This window comes from Phacochoerus africanus, chromosome 12 (assembly GCF_016906955.1).
Source record: "Phacochoerus africanus isolate WHEZ1 chromosome 12, ROS_Pafr_v1, whole genome shotgun sequence".
Taxonomy (NCBI): domain Eukaryota; kingdom Metazoa; phylum Chordata; class Mammalia; order Artiodactyla; family Suidae; genus Phacochoerus; species Phacochoerus africanus.
In genome coordinates this window covers 70,016,118-70,026,515 of record NC_062555.1, presented here as the reverse complement: position 1 = coordinate 70,026,515, position 10,398 = coordinate 70,016,118, and positions in this window count along the sequence as shown.

The following is a 10,398-nucleotide window of genomic DNA, read 5'->3' as shown; positions in this document are numbered from 1 at the left end:
GGCGTGAGGGAAGGTGTGCACCCCTCCCCTGGCCCTTCCACGTGGTCGGCATCCCAGGAACTCATCAAAATGTTCAAGAGGTTTGTGGAGTTTAATCTCCAGGCCTCCTTCCCCTTTCCCCTAGCTTGGTGGATGGAGCGGAAAGTTTCAACCCTGTAACCAGTCTTTCTGGTGATTAGCCCTGAGCTGAGGTTATTCTGGGGTCCCACCTGTATCACCTTATTAGCATAAACTCAGGTGTGATCAAAGGGGGCTCTTTATGAGTAAAAAAGATACTCCTTTTACTCAGCAAGTTCCAAGGGTTTTCAGACCTCTGTGCTAGGATCCTGGGACAAAGACCAAATACTTTGGTTCTTATAGCGTATGCACATAGTTTGATAACATGTTTTACACTGAAAAAATGTGTCGGCATGTAAGGAAAAAAGACTGGAAGGCAAGAGATCCAGCTGTGAATTGTGTCACCGTGGGGTTGAGCAGGAGGCCATGTGTGTGGAGACGTTCAGAGTTTAGAGCAGGCACATTCTGCTTCATAACAGGAATAAGAAATAACGCATCGTGCAAGCTCTCTGCCTCGGGACCGTCGCATACGTCTCAGAGGTGACAGCCTTGGTCTGCCGTTCAGAGGCCCAGACAGGAGCCTAGTGTCTGCTTTCTGAATGTAATGATGTTTCTTTTCCCTGCGATGGACACAACTTTGAAGACTGCAATTACACACAGGAGTGGTCTGGAAATTGTGGCTTCAGTGGTCTCCACTCCGGATGCCCTGTTGTCATTTTAGATTGTCTTAGGAAAACATATTCTTAGCCCAGTGAATTGGAGATGCATGAGCTTAGCCTCTGCGCTGTGTGGGTGACTGTCTGGAAAAATGACTCTCATATACTCTGCCTTCCGCCTAGATTGAGAGCCCTGGCTGAATGCTTAATTTGTGGGTAAAATAAATTGCCTCCTTGCTGGTAGGCGTTATAGATCCTGCTTGATGTAAGCCTTTCCCTGGCTGGTAAATAGCCAGGACGGTCCATGAAAAGTTCTGCAAAAATGGCCACCCACTTCCCTGTTATCACAAAGCCTGCAGCCTTCTTTTATATGATGTACGTTAAGCTCTGAGCAAAGAGAGCTGTGTGGAGGAAGCCCTACACTCCTGGAGCTGCCAGATTTGCATCATCTTAACTCCTGCTTCAATTTAACCACCCACCCATCCATCCACCCATCCACCCATCCACCCATGCGCGTGTGCTTCCATTCACCATCCATCCATCACGGATCCATCTTCTTACGCATCCATCCCCTCACCCATCCACTTGCTCATCCATCCATCTGCCCATCCAAACATCCATCCACCCACCCATCCATCCATCCATCCATCCATCCATCCATCCATCCATCCATATTCCTAATAATTATTGGGAGACACTCACAAGTCAGGCTCTGTTGGAGGGACCATCCCGCAATTCCTGGCATTTATTTGTAGCAAACACACTTAAGGAGTTCCTTCGTGGCTCAGCATTTAACAAATGAACCTGGCCAAGATTCCTGAGGATGCTGGTTTGATCCCTGGCCTTGCTCAGTGGGCTAAGGATCTGGCATTGCCATGAGCTGTGGTGTAGGTCACAGATGCCGCTCAGATCTGGTGTTGCTGTGGCTGTGGGGTAGGCTGGCAGCTGTAGCTTCGATTCGACCCCTAGCCTGGAAACCTCCACATGCTGCATGTGCGGCCCTAAAAAGCAAAAAAACAAAAACCAAACAAAAAAAAAAAAACCAACAATAGCAAAACACTTAAAACTCACCTATCTTCTACCTACAGCCTTTAGCATATGTTAGAAACCATTTTAGGCTCTAGGAGCTTCTTGTTGGGGTTTTGTTTTCTCCCAGCCCAGGTTCACAGTTTCTTTTGTCTCACAATCGCACTACACCAGATAACACAGCAGCATCTGCTAAATACTTATTATATGCCAGGCACTTTGCAAAGCCTTCTGTACAGCCTAGTTCACATCAACCTTACAATGATCCTAGGAAATGTGCCTTATCTACATTTTAGTCTTTTTTTGAGTACAACCTACATAAAGAAAAGTACACAAAAAATAAAGTATGGTTTTATAATGGATCAAAAACACATAAATGAGATAAAAGTAGCACCTTGCCAGCACCCGAAAGACCTCTTCATCCCCATTATTCGTCACACCCTTTACCTCCTGGAAGTCGGGCAGAAGAATAACTCGGGGAGCCAGTGTAGGAGCCTGGGCTTCCCTGCGGTCTTTGATGCGGCCACTGATTGGCATTTGTGGCTCAAGGGCTCCAGGGAGTAACATCCCCACGGCCTTGTTTACTGTAGGGTGTGTACCCATGCCCAGATGGACATTAATCTCTAATCCCCTGTGACTCAGTTTACAGGAGGAAAAGGGCAAAGAAGCCATGAGACCTACAGGACATTTCCAGCCCTAAGACCCCTATTGGATAAGGACTGACATGGGTAACTGAGCAAGACCAATGGGAGAAGACCACATCTTTCTTGTACCCACCCCCCCCATCTTTAAGGGATTAAAAACCCCTATAGGACAATAGAGATCGGGGGCTCTTCTCCCCGCTCCCAGCAACCCTGGGAGCTATTTGCTTTCCTGTAATAAAGACTTTGCTTGCTTGCTGCCTGTGTGTTCTCGGAGTTCCCTCTTCCAACTGCGTGAACAAGAACCCGGATTCCGACATCGTCTTTCCCGCATCAGAAGTCACCACTTTCCTGATCTATATGATAATTAATGACTTCTGCTCTTCTTTATAGTTTAACCATCTAAGCTTGCATCCCTAACCACTACATTTTGGTCCTGCCTGTTTTTTAAAACACAAAATCATACTGAGTTTTGGCTATTATGAAAAATGCTTCTGTGAGTATTCTTGCATGCGTCTTTCGGTGACAGAGTCTGCATTTCAGTTGGCAATGTAAATAGGAGTTAAATTGCTGGGTGATAGGCATGCATTCAATTTTGGTAGCTAATGCTAAACAGTTTTCCAAACTGGTTTGTTCTAAGCCACACTCCTACCCACAGCGTGCAATGGTCTTTTTGGTATATATCCTTACCAGCCCTTGCCGTTGTCAGTCTTTTCACTTTTATTAATTTTTATTTTTTGCTTTTTAGGGGGGCACTTGTGGCATATGGAAGTGCCCAGGCTAGGCGTCAAATTGGAGCTGTAGCTGCCGGCCTACACCACAGCCACAGCAACGCTGGATCCTTAACCCGCTGAGCCAGACCAGGGATGGAACCTGCATCCTCATGGACACTAGTCGGCCTCATTACTGCTGAGCCACAAAGGAACTCCAACACTGTCAGTTTTTTTAATTTCAGCTTTTTTTATGCTGTGTAGTGAATCTTGATTTTAACTTGCATTCCATTTGTGAGAAATGAAGTTTAGTGTCTTTTTATATATTTATTGGACGTTTGGATATCATCTTTTGTGAAGTACGTTTTGAAGTCTCTGCTCATTTTTTTTCAGTTTTATTGAGGTATAATTAGCAAATAAACATTGTGTATATTTAAAGTAATTTGTTCATTGGGTTTTCTGCCTTGATTTGTAGGCATTCTTTATGTCTTTATATGTAGATACAAGGCCTTTTTTTGGGGGGGGTTAAATGCATAGCACATACATTTCCTCGTCTGTCACTTGTCTTTTAATCCTTTAAAAGAGATCTTTTGATATCTTCAAAGTAATTAACTTACCAAGTTTTTCCTTTTTTTTGTTTTTGTCTTTTCTAGGGCCTCATCTGTGGCATATGGAGATTCCCAGGTTAGGGGTCTGATGACACCTGTAGCCGCTGGCCTACACCACAGCCACAGCAACGTGGGATCTGAGCCGTATCTGCAACCTACACCACAGCTCACAGCAATGCTGGCTCCTTAACCCACTGAGCGAGGCCAGGGATCAAACCCGCAACCTCATGGTTCCTAGTCAGTTTCGTTAGCCACTGAGCCACGACAGGAACTCCCAAGTTTTTCCTTTCTGGTTAGCACTGTTCTGTCCTGCTTAGCAAATCTCTCCCTACCCTGAGGTCTTAAGAACATGTCTGTTGTATGTCTCTGCTGCGTTGGGAGAAAAGAACTCACACTATGTAGTTTAACAGAGGGAATTTAATAAGAAGAACCGGGTTCCGAGGTTTCAGAGGCTGAACGCCAAAAAGAAACGTTAGGTGAACAGAGATAATCGCTTTGGAAAACAGCCCCTGCCTGGAAGACCAGGGGCCAGTGGGGCGGCAGTGGGGCTCTCAGAACCTAGAGCTCAGCCCCCAGCTGAGGAGAGGATGCTAAGAACTTGACGTTGATGGCTCGTGGGCGGGGCGATGAGATGGGTTCCAGGTGCGCTCATGGAGGCTGGGGCCTGGAACCAAACGCTGTCCGGGTGAAGGGCTGCCGCTGGAAAGATGCTTGCAGATCAGCGCGCAGGGCGGGAAGGAGGAAGCCTCTTCTCCGTTCCTGCTGACTCTCAGTCTCCTCTCTCAGCCGCTACTGCGGAGCCTCATGGGAAGGCCAGGGGCCAAGGAGACCCTGGAACCTCAGCCCCGGAATCACAGTGGAGAACAGAAGGATGGGCTTGGGGCGGAGACAAGCGCTTAAGAGCTAGCGCAGGTCATCTTCTAGAAGTTTGGTTATTTTGCCCTTTACATTTGCCTACGCTCCATCTGGCATTGATGTTCGTGAATGGTAAGAGATTTGGGGGGGGGGGTATCTGTCGTCACCTCCTCCGCCGTCTAATTGCTCGGGAATCACTTATTGGGAGATGGTGCCTCCCCTCCGTCTCCGGTGCTGTTTTGTCGTAAAACTAGAAGGTCTGTTTCTAGACTCTCTTATGTCCCACTGACTTCAAACTTGCACCAATATCTCCTCAATTAGTGTAGCTTTAAAAGAAAGTTGAGGGAGTTCCCGTTGTGGCTCAGGAGAAATGAACCAACTAGGATCCATGAAGACAGGGGTTCAATCCTGGCCTCGCTCAGTGGGTTAAGGATCTAGCATTGCCATGAGTGGTGTAGGTCGCAGATGCGGCTCGGATCCCGAGTGACTGTGGCTGTGGTGTAGGCTGGTGGCTACAGCTCCGATTGGACCCCTAGCCGGGGAACCTCCATATGCCACGGGTGCAGGCATTAAAAAAAAAAAAAAATAGATAAAAAAGAGTTGATCCGATAGAGCACATGGTCTCCCATTGTCCTTCTCCAAGATTGTCTTGGCTGGTTTTGGTCCATTGCATTTCCATCTGATTCTCAATTAAGCTTTTCAAATGCCATTAATATTTCACTGGGATTTTTGCTTAGATTGCACTGATTCTATAGATTACTTTGGGCAGAACTGACATCTTCGCAGTAGTAAGTTTTTCAATTCATGAGTCAGGTTTATTCCTTCACTATTTAGGGTTTCTTGATGCTCGTAATTCTGTTAAAGGCATTACCCGTATTTTAGCATATTTATTCACGGGTATCTGTTCTTTTCACTTTTTATTTTGAAACAATTTCTTTTCTTTTTTTTTTTTTTGTCTTTTTTGCTATTTCTTTGGGCTGCTCCCGCGGCATATGGAGGTTCCTAGGCTAGGGGTCAAATCGGAGCTGTAGCCACCGGCCTACGCCAGAGCCACAGCAACGCTGGATCCGAGCCGCGTCTGCAACCTACACCGCAGCTCACGGCAACTCCGGATTGTTAACCCACTGAGCAAGGGCAGGGACCGAACCCGCAACCTCATGGTTCCTAGTCAGATTCGCTAAGCACTGCGCCACGACGGGAACTCCTATTTTGAAAAAATTTCAAACTTACAGAAAAGCTGTGAAGATAGTACAGAGAAATCCCGTGTACCCTTTATACCCAGATTCAACCTTTTGACAAATATTTGGTCATATTTTCTTTGTCGTTTTTTTTCTTGCTCATTCTCTCTATAATTGCATGTTTTTTCTAATTTTCTAAATCATCTGAGAGTAGATTGCATCAATTTAGCCCCTTTACCGTCTGATATTTCTGTGTGTCTTTTCTCGGAACAAGGAGTCTCCTATAACCATGGTACAGCTGTCAAGCTCAGAAAGTTTAGCCTTGATACAGTACTTTTATCGAATGCCGCCACCTTCCAACCTCATCACTTGTCCAAATAATGTCCTTCCAGGACAGGACCTAGGTCAGGGACACATATGCAGTTACCTGTCGTCGTACGTTGATTTTCTTAGCGCAGTTCCTCCAACTTCGTCTTTTATGGTGTTGACAGTTTTGAAGACGATAGCCCAGTTGTTGTAGCGACTGTTTCTCGATTTGGATTTGCCTCAGGTTTCCTCCTGAGTAGATTCGGGTTTTAGATCCCTGGCTGGGATAGTTCCTGAGTAATGTGTGTCTCTTACAGGAATCACAGATAAGGTTACCTGATGCCTATCTGCCTCTCACTGATAATGATTTCCATATGTACGTGTGTGTGTTTAGTTTATAATGTGTGTGTATATATATATTCTCTTTCATATTCTTTCCATCATGGTTCATCATAGGATAGGGAGCATGGTTCCCTCTGCTCCACAGCAGGATTTTGTTGTTTATCCATCCTGTACATAATAGTTTGTATCCGCTAATCTCAAACTCCAAATCCATCCCTCCCCCACCGCTCCTCCCCCTTGGCAACCAAAGTCTGTTCTCTATCTGTGAGTCTGTTTCTGTTTTGTAGGTAGGTTCATTTGTGCCATATTTTAGATTCCACATGTAAGCAATATCACATGGTGTTTGTCTTTCTCTGGCTGTCCCACTTCACTCGGTATGATAATTTCTAGGTCACTCCATGCTGCTGTGAATGGCATTATTTCCTCTTTAACAGCTGAGTAGTATTCCATTGTATATATGAACCACCTCTTCTCTCCATTCCTATCCACGTCCTCGGCAGACGCTTAGGTTGTTTCCATGTCTGGGCTACTGCGAATTCATTGGTAATGATCTTGATCACCTACCCAAGGTATTGCTCCACTTTTCCCCCAAATACCTACCGCTTTCCCCCTTGAATCAAATAAACAATCTGTGGGAAACACTGAGGCTTTGAAAATATCCTGCTCCTCATCAGACTCTCCCTTCACGTGAACCTGGGTTGATAATTCTTGCCCAAACCAATCTTGGCTGTAATGACCACAAAAGGATAATCTTCTAGTTCCTCCCCCCTCCCACAAGTCTACCGACGGGAAGAGCCATCCTTTCTCTCTCATTTATTTGGCTGTTTTTCTATTATTTTGTGGCCTCATGGATTCTTATTGTATTCGGTGGTGCTCAAGTGGTCTTTGCTTTGGGTAGTGGGGACATCTTTAAGCTGGTTCCTGTGTCCTTTCCTGGGCTACTTCTTTTGCTTTGAGGATTTCTTTACGTCCTGATCCAGTAAGAGAGTCCATGCTCACCTGTGTCTTCCCCATCTCAGCCCTGGGGTCAGCCAGGTGTCCAGCTGGCCCTTGTTCCTGGATCTGGATGGAGGTGTGTTTGAGCTATTGAGGTGTCTTTGCTTCTAGGCTCTTTCAGTGGCCAGAGCTAGGATAAATATATGTGTTTGTGTATTTGTATAAGTAAAACTATACATTAACTAATAACGAATATATCTGTAGAGATAGTTGTATTATTAGAAACAGATGTTCATATTGGTATTTCTGACTCCAATGGAGCCCATAGAGGCTTACTTTACCATAACTCAGGATCGTCTGTATAATTGGCAGAGTCCAGTGCAAAATGAAATGTGGAACTGTTTGTTCAAAGCTTACCCAGAATTTCAAGACACAGCATTAAACCAAGCAAGGGGCTTCTAAACATGGAACAACTTCCTAGGTCTCAGGCATTTAAAGTGGGCTCTGCCTTCATCATTCCACATTCGAATCTTCCTTTCTCATGGTGAGGATGCTCCCTGGCAGGACTGGCACACTTACTTAAGGCTGTCTGCATCATCTGGGGCCACATGCAGAATGAAGACTTAGAACTCTTTGTTCAAAAAGCCAAAAAAAAAAGTAATTAAATGTCCTAAGAGACAAAGCTTTTTCCTTTCTTCTGAGGTTTCTTCATTTGCCACTATGCCATTTGCACTGTGTATTAGATTCCAGATATAAGTGATATCATATGGTATTTGTCTTTCTCTTTCTGACTTACTTCACTCCGGATGAGTCTCTAGTTCCATCCATGTTGTTGCAAATGGCATTATGTCATTCTTTTTTATGGCTGAGTAGTATTCCATTGTGTATACATACCACATTTTCCTAATCTAATCGTCTGTAGATGGACATTTGGGTTGATTCCATGTCTTGGCTATTGTGAATAGCGCTGCAATGAACATGCAGGTGCATGTGTCTTTTTTTTTTTTTTTTTTTTTGCTATTTCTAGGGCCACTCCCGTGTGGCATATGGAGGTTCCCAGACTAGGAGTCCAATCGGAGCTGTAGCCGCCAGCCTACGCCAGAGCCACAGCAACGCGGGATCCGAGCCGCGTCTGCAACCTACACCACAGCTCATGGCAACGCCGGATCCTTAACCCACTGAGCAAGGGCAGGGACCAAACCCGCAACCTCATGGTTCCTAGTCGGATTCGTTAACCACTGCGCCACGACGGGAACTCCGCATGTGTCTTTTTTAAGGAAAGTTTTGTCTAGATATACACCCAAGAGTGGGATTGCTGGGCCATATGGTAGTTCTATGTATAGTTTTCTAAGGCGCCTCCATACTGTTTTCCATAGTGGTTGTCCCAGCCTACATTCCCACCAACAGTGCAGGAGGGTTCCCTTTTCTCCACACCCCCTCCAGCACTTGTTATTTGTGGACTTACTAATGATGGCTGTTCTGACTGGTGTGAGGTGGTTCCTCATAGTAGTTTTGATTTTCATTTCTTTAATAATCAGGGATGTTGAGCGTTTTTTCATGGGTTTGTTGGCCATAGAAACAAAATTAAATTTAAATCATTAGCTGGAATTCTCCTGTTCATCTTTCTATGGTGTAAAATGCCAATTTTACAGGCAAATGAAACTCACAAGTGGAGGATTAGTGTTTCCTCATTCCCACATGTGTGCGTATTTTGTTCTTACTAAAACGGTGAAATCATGGGACAATCATTTTTATTTCACTTCTTGCTGCTCACATTCTACCAGCACCTTACCTGGGGCTTACTGCCGAGTACAGAGGGACTGAGGGGTGAAGCGAAGTCTGGGTTGCCCTGTCTTTCCGTCTGTGCCATTTCTGCCTGTGTAGCCAAAAGAGGGACCTGTGCAAGACAATGGTGGGTCTGGTCACCAGCACTTGGCGGAATGTCACTGCCTGCTTTCTGCAGTCAAGGCAAATTCTGGGTCCAAGAAAGTGTGATCTCTTGGGGCTGTACGTATTCTCACCCACCCAGTTGTAGACATAACACGTTTTATTCGCACGTGCTTTGAGCCTTGCCGAATTCATGAATCATGGCATCAGACTTCACTTCTAAGACATCAGTTTGAAGATAAAATTAAGACTTTCAAGATGGCGACAACAGAGCATTAAACCAAGTGTGTCCTTCTGAGCACCGGCCCCTGTGTGACTCCACTGGGCTCTTGTTTCTGACAATTTTCTTAAGACTCTTCTCTCCCACTCTTTCCTCTCAATGTCTTAAACCCACGGCAGCACTCCAGCAACAGCTTCACCGCAATTAGGTGCGTAGCTCTCTGCAAATTTGAAGTTCCTCTATATCCTGGTAATGCTGAAAACATGTGTGGTTTATTTTCACTCCTTGATAATCTTAGGCTTTTTCAGGGGAGGGGGAGATTGGGTGGAGAGTTTTGAATTCAAGCGGCTGCTCTCATCCCTCAGGCTAGGAACTTTTGTTTGTTTTTGTTTTTATGCTATTGTAAAAGTTATCTTTTTTTTTTCCCCCAACAAAAGACTGTTTAATCCCCAATTCCCCCCCACCTCCCCACTGGATAATCCATTCACAAAGATCAAGCATAACGAAGTTAAAGGGATCATTAAAAACTCCATTTTCTAGTTATTTACTACTGTTATGGAAGAACAACTATTGCGTTTTTTAAAAAGTCCTTGTTCCATAGGAGCTTATTCAATTAACGGATTAGTTTTTCTGTCGTTCTTTGCTTGTTTTGACTCTACATAGATCAGTTATGTGGTCAGAGAATGATGTCGGTTTTACTTCCTCCTGTCCAATTCTCAAAATCTTTTCCATTTTTCTTGTTTTATTGCTGTCGGGCCCTCCAATAAAACATTGAATTGACATGGCGAGAGTGGGCGTTTGACTCATTCCTCATCTCAAAAAGAAAGTACTTTGCTTTTTACCAGTGACATTTTTTTTTAATAGATGCTTTAAAAAAAAAAAAAAAAGAGCAAGGAATTCTTTGATGCCTACTGTTCTAGGACTTTTTCAAAAAAGATAAATATATGCTGAATTTTATTAAATGCCTTTTCTGCAG